Raw genomic sequence first — 21214 nt, 5'->3', positions numbered from 1 at the left:
GTCATGTGTAACCAGCAGAGAGAGAGACTAATAAACCAGAGTGGTTTTGGACAGCAGCACCTCTCCTATAATGCGCTGCCAGATGGCTGCAAGGGGTTAACGGTATACAGTGGGATCCATTTAGTGGTGTTTCTGAGGGACATCTCTTTACCCCTCTAGCCCCTAGCTAACCCCCTCTGGGTCAATCCTCCAGGGAGGGGCCTGCCTGACATCCTCAGACACACACACACACACAGCCTGGTTAACCAAACATCGCCATCTCCACACAAAAGCACGCATACACACTAGAGGTCGACCGATTAATCGGAATGGCCGATTAATTAGGGCCGATTTCAAGTTTTCATAACAATCGGAAATCGGTATTTTTGGGGCGCCGATTTGCAAAAATATATATTTTTCTTTTTTTGTGCCTTTATTTAACTAGGCAAGTCAGTTAGAACACATTATTAGTTTCAATGACGGCCTAGGAACGGTGGGTTAACTGCCTTGTTCAGGGGCAGAACGACAGATTTTCACCTTGTCAGCTCGGGAGATCCAATCTTGCAACCTTACAGTTAACTAGTCCAACGCAATAACGACCTGCCTCTCTCTCGTTGCACTCCACAAGAAGACTGCCTGTTACGCGAATGCAGTAAGCCAAGGTAAGTTGCTAGCTCGCATTAAAATTATCTTATAAAAAACAATCAATCATAATCACTAGATAACTAGTTAACTACACATGGTTGATGATATTACTAGATATTATCCAGCGTGTCCTGCGTTGCATATAACCTGATTGAGCATACAAGTATCTAAGTATCTGACTGAGCGATGGTAGGCAGAAGCAGACGCGTAAAAATTCATTCAAACAGCACTTTCGTGCCTTTTTCCAGCAGCTCTTCGTTGTGCGTAAAGCATTGCGCTGTTTAGGACTTCAAGCCTATCAACTCCCGAGATGAGGCTGGTGTAACCGAAGTGAAATGGTTCGCTAGTTAGAGCGCGCTAATAGTGTTTCAAACGTCACTCGTTCTAGTAGTTGTTCCCCTTGCATGGTGGCTGTTGTCGTTGTGTTGCTGGTTCGAGCCCAGGGAGGAGCGAGGAGAGGGACGGAAGCTATACTGTTACACTGGCAATACTAAAGTGCCTATAAGAACATCTAATAGTCAAAGGTTAATGAAATACAAATGGTATAGAGGAAAATAGTCCTATAATTCCTATAATAACTACAACCTAAAACTTCTTACCTGGGAATATTGAAGACACATGTTAAACGGAACCACCAGCTTTCATATGTTCTCATGTTCAGAGCAAGGAACTTAAACTTAAACGTTAGCTTTCTTACATAGCACATATTGCACTTTTACTTTCTTCTCCAACACTTTGTTTTTGCATTATTTAAAGCAAATTGAACATGTTTCATTATTTACTTAAGGCTAAATTGATTTTATTGATGTATTATATTAAGTTAAAATAAGTGTGCATTCAGTATTGTTGTAATTGTCATTATTACAAATACATTTGTAAACAATCGGCCGATTAATCGGCATCGGTTTTTTTTGGTCCTCCAATAATCGGCATCTACGTTGAAAAATCATAATCGGTTGACCTCTAATACACACACTCCTCGTGACACAGTAAAAATCCCAAAACCCTAAAGCCTTCAGATTCTAGCCCTGTTTGTCTAGGCCCTCCATTCGAAATAGTCCATCTCAATCCGGATGGGCTGAGTGGCTCTACTGGCAGCCAGTCACTCAGCAGATTGGAGCGCCCTCCCGGTTGCTGTCCCGGTGTGAAAGCCCTGATTCATGGCGTTGGGGACCAGGGCCTTTAAAAGAACAGCATGGTCCTGTGTGCTTGCCCTTCACTGGGGTGTGACTGACGGGGACTGTTTGGGAAGGGGAATTAGTACCCGGGCTTAAGTCTTATTTAGTGAGACACAACGTTGGAGAGATTTAAAGAGGACGTGGCAGTAGTGTAGTAAAGTACCTATTACTGCTACTAGTGTGTGTTGGACGGGGGGGTATGGTGTGAGTAGGTGTTGGACGGGGGTATATGGTGTGAGTGTGTGTTGGATGGGGGTATATGGTGTGAGTGTTTTGGATGGGGGTGTAAGTTGTGAGTATGTGTTGGATGGGGGTATATGGTGTGAGTGTGTGTTGGATGGGGGTGTATGGTGTGAGTATGTGTTGGATGGGGGTGTATGGTGTGAGTATGTGTTGGATGGGGGTGTATGGTGTGAGTATGTGTTGGATGGGGGTGTATGGTGTGAGTATGTGTTGGATGGGGGTGTATGGTGTGAGTAGGTGTTGGATGAGGGTGTATGGTGTGAGTAGGTGTTGGATGGAGGGGTATGGTGTGAGTATGTGTTGGATGGGGGTGTATGGTGTGAGTATGTGTTGGATGGGGGTATATGGTGTGAGTGTGTGTTGAATGGGGGTATATGGTGTGAGTGTGTGTTGGATGGGGGTGTATGGTGTGAGTATGTGTTGGATGGGGGTGTATGGTGTGAGTATGTGTTGGATGGGGGTGTATGGTGTGAGTATGTGTTGGATGGAGGGGTATGGGTGAGTATGTGTTGTGTATGGTGTGAGTATGTGTTGGATGGGGGGGGTGTGAATGGGGTATATGGTGAGTATGTGTTGGATGGGGGTGTATGGTGTGAGTGTGTGTTGGATGGGGGTGTATGGTGTGAGTATGTGTGGGACGGGGGGTGTATGGTGTGTGTGTGTTGGATGGGGGGTGTATGGTGGGTGTGGGTATGGTGAGTGTGTGGGGTGTATGATGTGAGTGAGTGTTGGACAGGGGGGTGTATGGTGTGAGTTTGTGTTGGATGGGGGGGTGTATGGTGTGAGTGTGTGTTGGATGGGGGGTGTATGGTGTGAGTGAAATGAATGTATTTAACTTAGTACACTTCTAAAAGCTCCAGTAACAGACATGAAAAAGACAGAGATGGCGGTTCTAGCAGACAGTAGCACTTCAGTGGATCTGTGAACACCCTGGCTGTGTCAGAATGCTTTAGGCTGCTTGTCGACACTGTCTTAGATCCACTCTCCATCAGGCTGAAGTAAATGCACTCCGTTTCCCCTTTGCTGTGACAAAAGGCTCGTAACAAAATATATAGGCCTCACAGTGTGTGTGCTCCTCCAACAACACTGTTTCAATTGAACTCCCTAATGCTCTCATTGTCAACAGCCGTGCGATCCCTAACCCTCTATCAACACGACACACACACACGCATACACACAGACACACACACAGACACAGAAACATTCATGCACATGTGCATACCATCTCTGCCCTTATGGTTTAAAAAGAGGAAGTGAAGTAGTGGCACAGCCTTGGTATTTCCCTGGTTTAACTGTCTTTTAGTCGACCACAGGCATGGATAACATAGTACAGCAGGGTTCCCTAACTGGCAGCCGCGGGCCGGTTGGTTTTACTTTGCTCCCCAAGCTTTCTGAGAAAACAAAATGGTTTTATTTTCATTTCATTTTTCATTGTTGGAAATAAAATACTGTAGAAACACCATAAAATCAGTGATTTTCATTTAAGAAATCTGTTCCCAAGTATTTCCATGCAGAATAGTGGACAGTGGGGAAGGGTGTATGGTGTGACTGTATGCAAACTTAAGCAAGGTTTGAAAAGGTTATGTTTTAGTAAAATATTATATCCGTTTAGGATTCAATTTGCAGTCTACAAATGATTTGTAATTATGTTCCGACCCCCCCGCTCAAGAAAAAACAAACAGATCACGGCTGAATCGAGTTGATGATCCCTGCAGTACAGTGTAGTAACACCCGGTCGTATACAATCCTGCTTTAGCAGGACTACATACTAGGAATGGAAATACTGCTTAGCTGTCCTGCTGTACACAGTGGGACTGGAATGGAAATGCTGGCCCAACAGGAGATGAGACACACATTACAAACACACTGACACACACACACACATACACACACACACACACACACACACACAGAGTGCTGTGGGGCTGACGCAAGACAATCTCAGCCTCACGTGTCTCTCCCCTACGGCCGCCCGCTGCTCCTGACCTTCGAGATGTTTTCCCTCTCTCCTCCCCCCTCTCCTTCCCTCTCCCTCGTCCCTCTCTCCCTCCCTCTCTCCTTCCCTCGTCCCTCTCTCCCTCTCACTCCTCCCTCTCCTCCCCCCTCTCCCTCCTTCCCACTCTCCCTCGTCCCTCTCTCCTCCCTCTCTCCTTCCCCCTCTCTCTCATTCTACTTCCCACTCTCCCTCTCCTTCCCCTCTCCCGCTCATTCCTCCCTCTCTCCTTCCCCCACTCCCTCCTCCCCCTCCTCCCTCTCTCCTCCCCCCTCCTTCCCTCTCCCTTCTCCTCTCTCCTTCCCCCTCTCCCTCTCCTCCTCCCTCTCTCCTTCCCCCTCTCCCTCTCCTTCCCCCTCTCTCACTTCTCCCTCTCTCCTTCCCCTCTCCCTCTCCTCCTCCCCCTCCCTCCTCCCTCTCACCTTCCCCCTCACCTTCTCCTTCCCCCTCTCCATCTCACTCCTCCCTCTCTCCCCCCTCCCTCTCCTCCTCCCACCTCCCTCCTCCTCCTCACCCTCTCCTTCCCCCTCTCCATCTCACTCCTCCCTCTCTCCTTCCCCCTCTCCCTCTCCTCCTCCCTCTCTCCCTCCTCCCCTCACCCTCTCCTTCCCCCTCTCCATCTCACTCCTCCCTCCTCCTTCCCTCTCTCTCCTTCCCCCCTCCTTCCCTCTCCCTCCTCCCTCTCTCCTTCCCCCTCTCCCTCTCTCCTTCCCCCTCCCCCTCCCCCTCTCCCTCTCTCTCCTCCCTCTCTCGACACCTCTCTGTGATTCGTATTTGTCATTAAAAGGCATTGCATTCCAAGCTGGATAAAGCAGATGGGGATGTGTAGGCATTACTGCTCCTCCACACAGCACCTTGGCTTAAGTACAGATAGCCTTCATGCATTACCTCTCTCTCACTCACACACTCACACTCACCACACAGTCTAAAGAGTGAAACCAAACCCAACTAACTTAAAAGACAAAATACAACCACACAAATTAACTAAAATCATCTGACGTTTTACATAGCACAAAGCATTACAAATAAAAGACATAAAGCAGTCTTCTCTCTCTCCCACGGTCTCTCGCTCTCTCTTTCACCCTCATCTCTTTCTCTTTCCTCCTCTCTCTCCCTCCTTCCTTTCAGCCCAGTACTACTGAGCTCTAGTACTTAGTGCTACCATCTTCTACCATAGACCCAGCAATCTGTCAGGCCACTGGCTATACTGAGAACACACTGCACATCTAAGGGAAGGAAAGGAGGGAAGTGTGTTCAGGAACATCCGCCAGTTATTAAGGCTGACTTCTCACCTTTCTCTCTCTCTCACACACACGCTGTGCTCACACACACATACACACACACGCTGTGCTCACACACACATACACACACACTGCACACACACACACATACACTGTGCTCACACACACACACACACACACACACACACACACACACACACACACACACACACACACACACACACACACACACACACACACACACACACACACACACACACACACACACACAAACACACTTCTCAGCACCTCTCTCTACCGATCATGGGTGGCAAAACAAAAAGAGAATGCCAAACACATAACAAAGAAAAACAATCTATTCTTAACATGTGTCCTTTTCACACCCTCGCATACATGTGTACACATACACAGGCCTCAGTGGAGGCTCCTCAGAGGAGGAAGGGAGGACCATCCTCCTCAGTGAATTTCATACAAATAAAAAGTGAAACCTTAAACAAGGTTTTCCTTTTTAGATAAAACTATAGTAAATATATTCACGTCACCAAATAATTGATGAAACCACACTGTTTGCAATGAAGGTCTATAGTAGCCTCAACAGCACTCTGTAGGGTAGCACCATGGTGTAGCTGGAGGACAGCTAGCTTCCATCCTCCTCTGGGTACATTGACTTCAATACTAAACCTGGCACATGGATCTCACCCCCCTTCCATAGACTTACACAGTAATTATGACAACTACCTATCAGCACACTTGCACCATGCAACATGCTGTCTACCCAATCAAGGGATCAGATAATGAATCTAGTACTGAAACCATAAGCTACAGCTAGCTAACACTGCATTGCATAACATGTAGCGAGAAAGAGAGAAAGAGAGAAAGACAGTTTTGAATATATTAATTTCTTCCAAAATGAAGGAGAAGCAAGAGAGAGAGAGAGAGAGAGAGAGAGAGAGATAGAGAGCTAGCTATATTTCATAGTATATATTTTTTCACATTCACTGACTTAGCTAGCATCGAATGCAGCTAGCTAGTTTAGACTACTCAAACACCCGGCTCAAACAGAGAGGGATGTTATGTTAGCTAGCTGGCTAGGGCTATCCAACACTGGAACTCTTCCAAGTCAAAGTAAGCTTTTGGTTTTATTAATTTATTGCCACCACGGCCCGCCAATGTAACTGCTAAACTGCTTGCTGCTGACTTGCTGCTGATTGTAGCAGAGTTTACTAACGCTACAACTCTCATTTGCAACTGTTGGACTAATGATTACACTCTAGATCAGCTATATGCAGTGTGCAAGGTGGTATTAAATGTGTCACTGCCTGTCACCTTGATTACTCACAATTCCCTCGACCTGTGTACCTACGCTGTAAACGTTCACTCATGACGGGTACAGGGAAAAATGTAGCATCATGTAGTAGCCTCAACTTATTGGTTACGTTGGTTACGTTGAGCTGGGTGAATGGAATATGCTTGAAAGTCATCCAATATGCCGCAATAGAAATAAGGCCATGTTCCTTTAAAAAAATGTAGCATCCTCCATCATCTTAAAACGGCACCGACCGCCACACAGGCTTGTACACACACACAACGTGTACTTTGCCATCCCTTTGTAAACTCCCTAAACAATACTATACAACTCTCGCTCAACATTTGTAATTCCCTCTGGGTATTTAAGCACCACTCTCCCTGTTCCTACCCTCCTCTCACAAGGAACTAATGGTGGATAACTGCTCTGTACTGTGGCTGTTTGGATGGCGTCAATGTTTGCCAAGGTTCTGCCTGTTTTCTATGGACTAATGGAAGAATAAACAGACAGAAATAATGTACGATCACTCGAGACTGATAGGTGGACATTTCACTGCAGTGTTCAACAGTGAGCAAATCAGCACAGCCACCAGAGGGGTTTGCCTTCCACCCGTTCTCCAGCCCGGCATTTCCAGGAAATCAATTTCAAATGGAGCCGTCAATATCATGACTGATAGCATACAGCTATCAATGATAAGTTACATGATGTGTCATAGGTAAAGGCCCAGCACCGGATCAGAATGTGTAACTTACCATTTGCAGTGCAGGTGATTCTCAAATCAAGTGTATTGTACGTCAAGCAAACATCCCCTTGAAAAGCACATTTAGGAGGAGAACCGTTCCCCTTAGATTTGCTTTTATCTGCTGAATAGGCCAACCTCAAAATACATAAACACACCTAACTCTCAATGGTACGCTCACCCCAGCTGAGCTGAGCTGCATAAGAGATAAAGCTGATTTCTAAAGTGTGAGATTAGATCTGGTGACACACTCATCAGCACAAAGCCATAAAGTGAGAAAGGGAGAAAAGTGCAAGTCATTGTCTGCGGGCTAAAACCGTCACCTTTGTCTGCTTGGTGAAACCTTGAGGGAGTAGAGCTAGTGGTAATAGAGACACAGACAGAGAGAGAGAGAGAGACAGAGAGAGAGAGAGAGAGAGAGAGAGAGAGAGAGAGAGAGAGAGAGAGAGAGAGAGAGAGAGAGAGAGAGAGAGAGAGAGAGAGAGAGAGAGACAGAGAGAGAGAGAGAGAGAGAGAGAGAGAGGGAGAGAGACACACAGACAGAGAGAGAGAGAGAGAGGGAGAGAGACACCGACAGAGAGAGAGAGAGAGAGAGAGACACACAGACAGAGAGAGAGAGAGAGAGAGAGAGGGAGAGAGACACCGACAGAGAGAGAGAGAGAGAGAGAGAGAGACACAGACAGAGAGAGAGAGACAGACAGACAGACAGACAGACAGACAGAGAGAGAGAGAAAGCGAGAGAGAGACAGAGAGAGAGAGAGAGAGAGAGAGAGAAAGACAGAGAGAGAGAGAGAGAAAGACAGAGAGAGAAAGACAGAGAGAGACAGAGAGAGAGATAAGCAGAGCCCAACAGATGTGCCACAGAAGAGAGGGTGAGAAGCGGCTAACCGCCCAACCAACTTAATCCACTATATTGTTGAGGAACATGATTCAGTTTGACTCCAACTGATAGGCCTAACAATTTCAATTCAATGTTAGGCTACATCAACAGATACTGTAATAACTGTTTAGATTATAATGTTACTGCAACAGATCACAAACACTGATGATGGTTAATTCGCATGTTTCCCTCCCCCACAAAAATGTTCTGATCAAAATGGAGAGAAATGTAATTAATTGCACGATTCACTGAATGAAACTCTGAATTTGTAATGTAATCAGAACAACTGCTTTTTCAAGGAGCCCTTGTTAAATTTAATTGGGGGAGAAAATCCTCTCGTGTCGAAAGAATGAAATCTAATTAAGCCTGGAATCGAAGGAGCCTGCGAACTCTCCTCTACGCCAAACAAATATTGTTGATGACAAGTTGAGCAAAAATGATTTCAAAAGCTTCTCTCATAACAACTATTAGGGAATGTCACACAGGGCCCAACAACAGAAAAAGCAACGTTGTTGACAGTCGCTCAGAGATGATAGAAAGATGATAAGAGTCCGTACTCACTGATAGGAAATGTCTTCAGCTCTGTGACATCACTGCTCTAACACCTGAGAGAGAAAAAGAGGACGACAGTCAGGTTAATCCATTTATACGTTGATATCTCTTCTGTGTGACACCGTTCATTTCATCTGTTCTCCATGAAAAATAATATCTAAGCGCTAATGGCGACCAGTTTGGGCCCTGAGGGGGAATACCTGATTCATTTCCAACATACAGCGATATCAAAGCTCTGCGCGCTGTTGTGGTCAACTGACAGATCAAACCAAACAAAAGGACATGACGTTTTGAGACCCAGCTAGGAGCTGGCACTGAGCATAAGCAGAGCAGATCTAACACACACACACACACACTCTCTCTCTGTCGCAGGCTCAGCAGGCCTGCGAACACAAACACACCGCGCAACACACAGTCATACATTTTTTCCTGCTAAACCTGTTAGAATGAAAGCCAGACATTATGGCTTTTGGTGTGAGGGAGGAGGATATTTTCCCAAAACACAAGACAGTTCTTGCTAAGAGAGAGGACCAGCCCTTCCCAGTGTTCTCACGCCCCTCAGTGCTACACTGTCTCTGATGTATCCGTCTTCCTGGAGCACAGAGGACGGGAGAGGCAGAGAGGGAGCTTTCTCAGCCTGTGTGTATGAAAGGACATGGTGACAGTCCGGACTGTGTGTCACAGCCGTGGCACTGTCTCTCTCACTGCAGCACCGCTAGTGGGGTCATTGGTCACTCTGGTGCACATACTCACCCTGACACTGGGTAAAACTCTACAGCACACAGACAGACACAGGGGCACAGAAACACACACACACACGCCATTACGGCTGAAACCTCCACACACACACACACACACACACACACCACCTTGATTACACATCTCCGTGGTGTAAACACACCGTGTCCCGAGCCGACTGAGGGAATTCATCTGCAGAGTCTTCATAAAGGCCTATTAGAGCCATGATTAAAGGATGTTCCCTCAGAGAGGGCGCGACGCTGAAATGAGTCCCCCAGCCAAAGAGTGCTGTAATGACAGTGGCGAGATTTGAAGCTACCCTACTTCACACCGTTTTCGCCTGCCTGGGTATTTGAAATACACACTGACCCAACATCAGCTGCTGATGCCACGGCCGCGCTAGCTATTTGCTGAGACAATGGGCCTAGAACACTTTAGTAAGCTCTTTACGTGAGCTCTACTCAAACACAGTCATAAGCAACACAACGATAGCAAGCCTAAACATTCTGTAAAGCCCGCAGGCACAAAACAACAGGTCCACGTAGAACACGGCTTTTCAATTCCAGGCCTCCAGGGCAACAGCTGTGACGTGGCCCCGGAGGCCTGGAATTGAATAGTGCCTTTGGCGTAGAGAACCGTCGCGTTAAATCTAGTAATGTAGACTTTAACTTTAGTGAGGAGAAACCTTAGCGAGGCCGTCATAAAGTGCCATTCAGTGACAGACACGCTAAAAAAGGTGTTTTTACTCCTTTTGCTCCCGGCTCATCTGTGAAATAGCAGGCCAGGGAGGGAGGGAGGGAAGGAGGGAGGGAGGGATGAAAGAGGAAGGCACTGACTGTGAACTGGCCACAGACATTTTTCTGGAACCTCGGGAACAAAACAGGCAAGTCTTGACAATCTATCCACCACTGAGTCGTCACACAATCAGTTGCAGGAAACCGATCCCTTAAATAGCAGTGATTCATCTCTTCATCGCACAAAGTCAGTACACAGAACACAAAGAACCCCTCTCTCTGTCTCTCTCCCCCTTCTCTCTCTCTCTGCTTAAAAATACTGCTTCTCCCAGCTTTCTTTTGCGTGTGATTTACCGGCACTGTTTAACTGCGGGGCAGTATCTTTTATCGTTACATGATCTGGAGCTGGAAGCTGACAAAATGGAATCTGTGGCGAGAGATGAGTGTCTGTTCTGTGGAAAGACGAGGAAGAGGGGAGGGAGAAGAATCTGTGCGGTAGAAACGTTTGCCTAAGTGCAATTCTGATCCTCTCTCTCAGCTTATTCAAAAGAGCCTCTCTGTGTGTTCTATTCCATTAAATGCCTTCTTCCTAGACCTGATGGAGAAAGTCCCATTACTGGGGAGTGGGTTATCCCAAACAATGTAAAGCACAAGAACTGGCTGAAAAGCAACGAACATAAACACCCTCGAGGGACTGTTATTACGTAACACAAACAGTGTGTGTGTGTGTGTGTGTGTGTGTGTGTGTGTGTGTGTGTGTGTGTGTGTGTGTGTGTGTGTGTGTGTGTGCGCACACGTGTGTACCCGTATGTGTGAGCGTATGTGTGAGCGGGATGGTACTGTATGTGTGTGCCATTTCTGATTCAGCCCCGCTGCTCCCAATATGGCTGGGAGCCAATTCCTACAGTAGCATCATGATGAATCTGAGGGGAGCCTCTCTCCGTCTCCCTCCACTTAGCCTATGGGGCTATCATTCACCAGCTAATTGGACGGACCTGCCTCTGGCCTCAGCTTAAAGGTCCAATGCAATCGTTTTTATCTCAATATCAAATCATTTCTGGGTAACAATTAAGTAACTTACTGTGATTTAAAAACAATTAAAATGGTCAAAAAGAAACTAAAAGAGCTTCTTAGCAAAGAGCACTTTCTCAAGCAAGAATTGTGCTCGGACTCTCATGGGAGTGGTCTGAGTGGGAAGTGGAAAACTGAAGTAAAAAAATGGTTCTCTTTATTTAACTAGGCAAGTCAGTTCATTAAGAACAAATTTGTATTTACAATGACGGTCTACCCTGGCCAAACGTGCACCGCCCTACAGGACTCCCAATCACAACCAGATGTGATACAGCCTGGATCTGAACCAGGGACTGTAGTGATGTCTCTTGCACTAAGATGCAGTGCCTTAGACCACTGAGCCACTCGGGAGTCCAGAGAGGTTCGGAACTCTTTCCTATTGGTCTATTAACTAATTTACCGCAATGGTGATGTCACCATGGAAGGCCAAAACTCCATCACAGCAAAACAGGCTCAAATGTATTTTTAAACAGCATTATCATCATTTTCACCATTTCACAGTATTATTCCAACCGCATAGTGTAGAAATATATATAAAACTGTTGACTGCACTGAGCCTTTAAGACACGTTGATGTGACTATGTGTCATCAGACTGAACACAGCCCACGTTCACGACTGTGGGACTTCAGTCATACAGGCTATAAAAATTGATACTTGGCTTCATAAATTAACCATAACAATTAGGATGAAGTTGCCTCTGGAGTAGACATCTAAGGTGAGCTTGGCACCCCCCCCCCCTTAATGGTTACAGTTACGATTTAGAGAAAGAAGTGCATATGGGCAACTTGTACCAGGAGTGCACCACTGTCTGTCTGAGTGACTGAATGAGAGGACGCAGCTGCTCCGGCGGAGCAGAGCTCCATGGCTCAGTGTCATCCCAACAGCCTTGACAATCTACCAAGACGACGCGTGAAGGTCACTCACAGCAGCCGCCAACGCAGCTGTCACGCCTCTTCCACCCGCCGCCCTCTCTCTCGCCTGCCCGGCCGGCTCTGGGTCGACCAACAAACCGACCAACACATCATACCCTGCAATAAATCCTCTCTCTGTACTCTCCCTGTTAGCCTAGCTCAGCCTCAACATGGTATTCCATACAAGAGATAGTTTGAAATACAAGATGATCACCAAAGTTCATCTACAAGCTAACATTCAACCTAATAGAAAGCACAGGGGGAAAGATGAGAGATGTCCATCTGTCTTGATTCCTGCATTACTGTGTTTCGATGGCTAAAGTTTCCATTAAATTAATCCCCTGTCTCAATCAGGGAGTCAATAAAAGGCCCAATCCTGTCAAACCCTGAGGGAGATGTGTGTGTGTGTGTGTGTGTGCGCAGATGTGTGCATACTTGAAGGGAGTGAAGAGCTCTGACAGGTGAGTGATTGAGTGCTTTCATTTCCCTCCCTGTGTTGAGATTACACACACACACACACACACACACACACACACACACACACACACACACACACACACACACACACGTTGTTTCCGCTTCTGGTCCATGCTTAAATTAGCTCTAAATATTTGGATTACATGCGGGAGCTCTCACAGAGGATTTAGCCTCCGTAGCCTGCAGGCCAGGGGGATGTGTAGATGTTTCCATCTTTGAACAAACATAAGGCACACATACACACACACAGACAAACACAAGCACACCGCACAAACAAACACAACCTTGCCACACAGGCACACACGGGTTCAAACCACAACACAACAACCACAAAACACCAATCCTACCAAGGCTGACTACACTGCAACCCAATCCATGGATGTTATTATGTAGTCTAAGAGTTTCAGTTAGTAGAGGGTGGATACTAACTCCAGACACTGCTCCCATGCAGCCCTGAGAGCTAGTAGAGGTCAATGCCCCCCAGCCTGAGATAAAGGCGTCTCCCCGTCCGCTCTCCGAGCGCCTGCTTGGGTAGAGGCGTCTCGCGTTACAGCTGTCTCTCAGTGTCATCGTTTAGAGAAAGGGACAATGCCACAAGGCAGGCAGCTAGCCTTTCATGGCGGCCGTGAACAACAACAGCCACTCTGGGGCAGACGGGGGGGGGGGGGGTGACGGAGGAACGGTTTCTCTGTTTCAACTCCCGCCACATTAAGACGAGAGGCGAGATCACCACAGCATGTGTCTAGGCTATCTGTGGAAGGAAGAGAGTGAGGTCTGAGAGAAAATGGTGGCACATTTTCAACTTTCCATTTCCTTCTCACAGGCCTTTAATGAATGACTTGTTACATGTGGTTCCCTGATTTTTACTGCTTGTAGGCTAAGTGTCTTTTAGTTATTGCACAAGCACACAAATGTACGGGAAAAGACGGACGAATCCTGATGGAGAACAGATTGTGGAACATCAAATGAACCGATAGAATCCGTCCATTCCCAGGAATAACTCCACGGTGCGTCTGTGCTAGTCACGCTAGTGTGGATTACTTGAATCCCCCTCTTCCCGAGGTGAAGTCCCTGTCCTGACGTCTAGTTCTAAAAACAGCCAGTTAGCTCCGGGTCCAATAATGACTAATCCAATCAGGAGAATGTTTAGGCCGCAGCTCTGTTACTAGGTAGGCTGAGTCAAGCTGAAATCACCATGACATGCAAAGGCCTAATCTATACTGTAGGCTACATTTTACGAGATGAGTAAAAGACCATATCAAACAGAGTCTTTGAAAGTTTAACACTGGCGGACTTGCCATTAGGCAGAAGAGGCAATTGGCTACAGGCTTCACATCATCGTCAAGGGGCCTCATGAACTGTGCATAATAAAAAGAAACATATGTTTTCTTTTTTTAAACAAATTTCAGTCCCTGATGAGAGGGGTACAATGAAATAAAAGCAGTGGAACTGGCTTCGAGGACCAGTGTTGAGTTTGAGGGCTCTAGGGGGATGCGATACATATTTATTTAGTAAAAAGACAGGCGCAGCTGAAAATACCGCCATCGTTGCCAAGGCAGAGGACATGTATGTACAGCCCATTTGTCTTATGCTGTCTGGCCAAAAAGAGTATGGCATGTGATACTCCTTTCAGCCAGACAGCAACAGATACATGGGCTACATATAGTAAGACGGAGGGGCGCTGTTTCGCTCGCTCGGATGCTTTCTCCAGTGAAACAGTTTCATCCACTTGTGAATCGAAGGCAAGTTGGCGGGGGCACAGTGCACTGTTCGGATGCTGGAATTGTTTGGATGGACGTGCGAAGACTGAGTCACTAAGTACGCCCCCGAAGTTTAGGCATATTATCTGTGAATCAGCTCTAGTAAAATACAACGGATATAAGCAACTGTCTGCTGCATGGATATAGCCGAGGCCTCTGCTCTTTACTCCTGCCCTACTCGGACAAATGCAAGCAGGACGGTTTACAAAGAAGTCCTTACACTGTATGGTTACTGCTGACCAACACACAATTAGGCTATTTCATTGCTGAACAGAGTCCTTCTTTCTCCCATCCCTCCACATCCTTGTCAGTTCTTATGGCGCTCAGTTAAAATTAAATATTTAAAATTCTGGCTAGGTTGCAGCAGTCTGGCAGCACAGCTAAAATGAAAAGCCTTTGTGGCAGCAGTGACCAGATTTTAAATGCTGGACGATCAATAAATAAAAGGTTGGTTGTTGAAGCGCAACCTCAGAGTGTGTGTGTGTCTGTGTGCGTGTGTGTGTGCGTGTGCGTGCGTGCGTGCGTGTGTGTGTGTGTATGCCTGTGTGTGTGTGAGTGTTACCTTTTAACAGCCACCCAGGGGCTACTCCATCCTCCTCAATCCTGCAACCAGCTGTCCTAGTATGATGAACAACATTGACCATCCCACCACAATATAAAACCTGACACATCCAGAGATTCCCACATCCAAACATATTTCTATCCGCAATGCCAACAACACTTCAGAATTCCCAGCATGTGAGAGATACTGCAGATACGTGAATAGAGCATGCAGGCTGCACACTATTTTAGTGGAGAATGTAAAAGGGCGATAAGCCAACCAAACAGGCCTAGGCTAAGCTATACTACGATTGGTATTTCCAATACCGTCCCCATTATCACAGTAGGCAGGGGGACTCAATCACTGGAGCATTCCAGGCACGGCACGCACAGGCAATATGACAATCTCCCCGGGGGCAATAAGAAATGGATGGCTCGCTGGTGAAGACCACTAAAAACAAGCCCTTTCTAATAGTGGATTGCTCCTTACGCATAGCTTAGGATATACCCTCCTTCAGATGATGTCGTTCAAAAGCATCAACCTTGGACCCACTCTGAAGGACTCATGTTGAGCAGAGCTGTGGTTTATCTGACTCTTTTGTCATAGGGTATCAAGCCATACACGTTTAGACAGAGCGGCTGGCGTTAAGCAGTAGGCCTAGCTAATCTACTACTAGGCTATGAACGGAACCATGTTGTTTTGGGAAAAAAGGATTGTCTTCAGTAGTCTAATCTTGGCTCAGTTCCTACATCAGTTAGCCTAACCGATGCTCTTAGTTCTCATCAGGCAATCAGCATCTTAGATTGAAGTGTGCTCATTCGAGACAGAAGGAAGGAAACTGTAAGGCCTAATACTTGGCTACTGTAAGGTCTAATACTTGGCTACTGTAAGGCCTAATACCTGGCTACTGTAAGGCCTAATACCTGGCTACTGTAAGGCCTAATACCTGGCTACTGTAAGGCCTAATACCTGGCTACTGTAAGGTCTAATACTTGGCTACTGTAAGGCCTCATGCTTGGCTACTGTAAGGTCTAATACTTGGCTACTGTAAGGCCTAATACTTGGCTACTAAGGTCTAATACTTGGCTACTGTAAGGCCTAATACCTGGCTACTGTAAGGCCTAATACCTGGCTACTGCAAGGCCTAATACCTGGCTACTGTAAGGCCTAATACCTGGCTACTGTAAGCAATAGCCTACAGCTGAAATTAAAGACAGTTTTTTTGTCTCTGCCTCAAACACCCACACAAACCAAGTCAATAGGCCTGGTTATCCCTTTGCGACTGTTTTGAGAAAACTGGCAGGTTTTATGATACAGTACAAAGAAGGAAAAATGAATCGACAGACAGACAGGCTAGCCTACTCCTTTACAGACTTTCTGCAGAGCTCAAGGACTTTGAAAATGAGGCATTACTTGAGGGAGAAATCAACCTCTTCACCTTGCCAGTGAAACAACAAGCATCCTGACAGACAGACAGACAGACACACAGACCATAAAAAAATAACCTTGAGTTTCATCAAGGAAATTCTCACATTGAATGATAAATAGGAAGAAGCCCAGGGGACGGACAAAACAAAGACCTTAGCAGCTAAACGCCTCCTTTTCTCCCAAACATGGCCTCCGTGTCTTTGGTATTTCAGAAACAAACTGAACTTGGCGTGACCTGGTTGTACAAAAGGCATATATGCTACTATTTTTGGAGTCTACGAAAGCAACAATAACACAGAGATTATTTGTACGTGTTAAACAAGCCAGACTGCTGTAAAACTGACATCTGCTTGTACCAGTAATGCTCCCCCTTGACACAGTTACTTTCAGTTCATGTCACAAACTGAACCAGGCCACCATAGATGCCCATAGTATGTTCTTGCATATTGCTGACATTCATCTTGCATACTACCACCATGTTTGTAAAAATGGATGTGTGTGCTACAATGTAGGCTAGGCTATGTAAAAATGCATGTCGCTACTTAATGTCAACTTAATGTACAGTGTGACCAGAATAGCAAAGCGAAGGTGAAGTAGATCATAGGAGCACTAACAAACTGGTCATACTGTCATTAACTTATGTTATGTTCTGTCAACAGTTGTGCTAATGAGTATTCGCAACACTTGCTGCAAGGAACATTTTCAGACTTGACAATCATCGTGCACAGTAACAAAGGTTTTAATAGCCAACAATAATAATCAGCAGTAGCCTAAATAAACATTTTGGATTTTAAGCCAATTCCTGCATCCCTAATGGGCCATCAATTTCACCACACATCTTTATAAAAGTTAGTACTTGACTTCTGAGAAGATTGGTGTGTGTGTGAGAGAGTGTGAGAGAGAGAGAGAGAGAGAGAGAGAGAGAGAGAGAGAGAGAGAGAGAGAGAGACAGAGAGACAGAGAGAGACAGAGAGAGAGAGAGAGAGAGAGAGAGACAGAGAGAGACAGAGAGAGAGAGAGAGACAGAGAGAGAGAGAGAGAGAGAGAGAGACAGAGCACTACGAGAGAGAGAGAGAGAGAGAGAGAGAGACAGAGAGAGAGAGAGAGAGAGAGAGAGACAGAGCAGAGAGAGAGAGAGAGAGAGAGAGAGAGAGAGAGAGCAGAGAGAGAGAGAGAGAGAGAGAGAGAGAGAGAGAGAGAGAGAGAGAGAGAGAGAGAGAGAGAGAGAGAGAGAGGGTTGGATGACTCGGTGACAATCCAGCTTTAGGTAATTAGGCTCTGGTTGATTCATTTCACACAACACAAAACAAACTTACTTCCTCTTTAGAGTTGAAAACTTAAAATGAGTGTGAACAACACACCACCACTACAGTGCAGAGATTTCACAGACTTTACCCAACTGTTCCTTCCCTTACCACACATAAGATATGTTTACAGAAGCTAATCAATCTCTGTGTAGGCCATACAAAACAACATAAACAAGGAAATCAATGCCAGAAACAAACAATGTAGACCTTCGTTTCCAGGGTTACAGTAATAAATGCTTCGTTACAGTGTCTCACGAACAATGAAGGGAAACATTGAAACTAGCACAAGGAGGTGCAGTATAGGAATATAGCATGCTAATCAAATTCAGTACACACTGCAATCAGCGAGAGCCGTGTGGGCATTGCGTTTAAGATCAATTGAAAGGGTGGCAGCGTAGATCGAGACAAACTGCTTGATTGTTGACTGGATAACCACCCTCACCTCATTTCAAAAAGACAACAAACAAAAAAGGATGGACACCAAAGCAGGCACGTTCCTCTAACATTATTAGCCCTAATTTCAATAGTACAGGATTAGACAGAATAGACTTGTGTGCATATGGGATTGTCTGTAGAAAAGCTGTCCAAGTTTTGTCAGTTTCAGCACCCCCAGACACAGGGGCTCCTAAACCTAATTTCTCCTAATCAGCTTAGTCAATAGTAACCGTTTGGTGCAGCATTGGGTAGACATGCAAATAGGGCTTAAACATGTCTATCTTTAATTCCTGAATGTTCAAGTCAAGCGGAAGTCCTTTTTATCTCCTGGCAAAGAAAACAACATTCTGTGGGGGGGAAGAGAGTGGAGGCGAGGCAGAGAGAGAGAGAAAGAGAGACAGAGAGAGAGAGAGAGAGCACTACAGTTTTTTTGTAACTTCTCTTGGCCAGGCATGGAGACATCCCTGATTTGAGTGTGCTTGAGGTAGCACAGTTTGCTTCCATTTCAAACCAACATCACAAACAAGCCCTGACAGATTTGTTCTCTCTCACTCGCATTATGGGGAAACACACAGCAACACAAGTATATTAGTGCTCCTCTGCCCTGTTCTGCTGTGTGTGTTCAGCTGCAGCACACACACACACACACACACACACACACACACACACACACACAAAAGAAGCTAACAATAGCCGTTTGTAATAGTGGTGGAAAAATGGGAGAGACTGTTCCGTTTCAATTCACTGATACCACTAATGGCTTCTTAGCAGCTCCATGAAATCAAGCAGCTGTCATGTCGATGCATCAGCACAGGGAGAGGAGAGGAGCCATTCCCAGAAGGAAAAAGGCATCGCGCCTCCCTCAGCAAGGATGTTTGGCTAAGCATCTGCTCCTGTGCACTTTAGCTTAGCAGCAGTAAATATCCAAACAAAGAGGGTGGGAGGTGAAACCATTAGATTCCCTATCACAAAGCATCATTGTTGTTGTTCTTTTACAACAACTGCTTGTGAGACGACAACTGGGATCCATTTTAAAGACTATCACACAGGGATATGGTGGATGAATGATCACCAGAACAACTGGTGATGAGAGTATAATCTCTAGTGTGACAGGAGATTCTTCGATGATAAACTAGACAGTTTGCTACTTTGGGTAGCCTATGTTTGAAATCTTTCCTCGGCTATAACATCAACAAAACACACAAATGAACCATGTCATATGTTATAACATGGCAATAAAAAAAAACTCAAACCAGCCTACTGTCACCGCTACCTACTGTCTCTGTCACACCTCTGCCATCTTCTCAGAAATGAGCTTTGCAATGACGAGATTGTGGATAACGAGTAGGCTACATGTTGTGCAATAGCGCATACCACTTATGGCATGATAATTAGGCCCAAGACCTACTATAGTCATCTAAGGTGAACATTGTGATATTACCAGTAGATAAGCCTAGGCACACTATCTTTGCCTTTTATGTGTAAACAAGTGTCAACGACTCCCACAATGCAAATGGGAAAAGAGGGGAAAGGGAAAAAAATACTAATAATACTTTGCTTGACTAATTAAAAGTTGGCATTTGTGTAAACATCCATAGCTGTTGATCAATGTCTAAACGTATTAGCCTACTTGGCTATTAGTCCATTCAACAATATATATATTTTTTAATACAATAGCAAAACATGATGATACACTGGGCTATATGTCATAACATCATTCTGATATAGCATATTTATTCTAATCGATTATGATTAGCCCGTGTAACCTATTGCCTAATTCCAGCGGTTGAACGTTTAAAACACATACTATGTGCTATTCATCTCATTGAACAACAGTGGTGTGACAAATAACATCTTTATCAAAGTGTCATTGATAAACTAGAAATCGTGCATGTAGAAAATACCTAACCAAGTTCAGTGAGAGAGAAAAAAAGTCGAGTTTTTAAAGGCAGTTTGCATGCCTTCTCCACCTGCCACTACTTATTAAAACACACCGTTTGTGTGTGTGTTGCGCGTTCAAAAACATGTATCCGATTATTGCAACACTGTATAATGTCACTGTAACGTTGTAGCTGAATCCCACTCTTCTTCAAACGCAACACCAATTTGTTCCTCCTTCCAATCACAGGCTAAATGTTGCCTTACATTTCTCTTAAACTTCACATGACGTCACCGTCTACATTTCTTTTCCCAGAGTCTAGTTTAAACTTTCTCTATGTAAAACATGGATACGTTTCCTTCAAGCGTGGGGGTGCTTAGGGAATTTAAATCAACCAAGATGGCGAAAGGCTTGTTGTTTGGAAGGGTAGAAAAATGGAGGATATTGTAATATACACAAAGGGATACATTTCAACGACTCCGCCAGGCAGCAGCTGCTTCTTGTTTGAGGAAGCAACAAAAGATAGCTTTAGCCAGTTGTAAAAAAAAAAGAGCCCGAAACTCGACAAAAACATCAAACTAATTTTACTAATACGATATGTAATTTTACCTGGCAAACCATAACACAATCTATTATATTGTTAAATCAAGTATTTATGTTTATGCTTACTAATTATTTTATTTTCGCATTGAAGAGCTATTAGCTGGCTCGGATTTTGCCCTGTCTGTAAACGGACAGCTAAATAGACCAAAGGTAGCTTGTGCTCCCTACCTTCATTGACTCCCACATCGTTCCTTTAAATGTGCACAAAAAAATACTAGCTAACTTATATATAACAGTGGGTAAAAACATCTTCAAAAAAGTTTTCCTGAACTAAATTAAACAGTTTTTATTTAAAAAAAAAAATAGAACAGTTCAATTAAAAGCGCACGAGAGAGGACACAAAGACGATTCCGACTATCAGGTCACAAACTAGCTTGATCTGAGCAACGACAAAAAAACACTCCGTTTACTCTAGAAAACAACTTCGGTGTAGTCTATTATTTTACCATGCAGTAAAGGCGCACATGCCGATTGCTTAGAATAACATTGTGTCCATTTGATAAGTTTCTATCAATCTGCAGTTGACGACTGAGGGACACACGCAGTAAGCAAAGAAACTACAGCTCGCCTCGC

The 21214-nt window shown here is 45.2% G+C and overlaps 1 protein-coding gene across 1 annotated transcript in view; it reads right to left on the bottom strand.

Moving 5' to 3' along the window:
* Positions 1 to 21214, bottom strand: part of LOC118369993 (bromodomain adjacent to zinc finger domain protein 2B-like) — a 95079-nt gene that overhangs the window by 73577 nt on the left and 288 nt on the right. The window contains 1 exon segment of the mRNA XM_052488603.1: positions 8766 to 8809. The gene's annotated coding sequence lies outside the window, so the exon portion shown is untranslated.

This window comes from Oncorhynchus keta, chromosome 30, assembly GCF_023373465.1.
Source record: "Oncorhynchus keta strain PuntledgeMale-10-30-2019 chromosome 30, Oket_V2, whole genome shotgun sequence".
Taxonomy (NCBI): domain Eukaryota; kingdom Metazoa; phylum Chordata; class Actinopteri; order Salmoniformes; family Salmonidae; genus Oncorhynchus; species Oncorhynchus keta.
The sequence above is the reverse complement of the archived record's forward strand: the minus strand, read 5'-3'. Positions and strand labels throughout refer to the sequence as shown.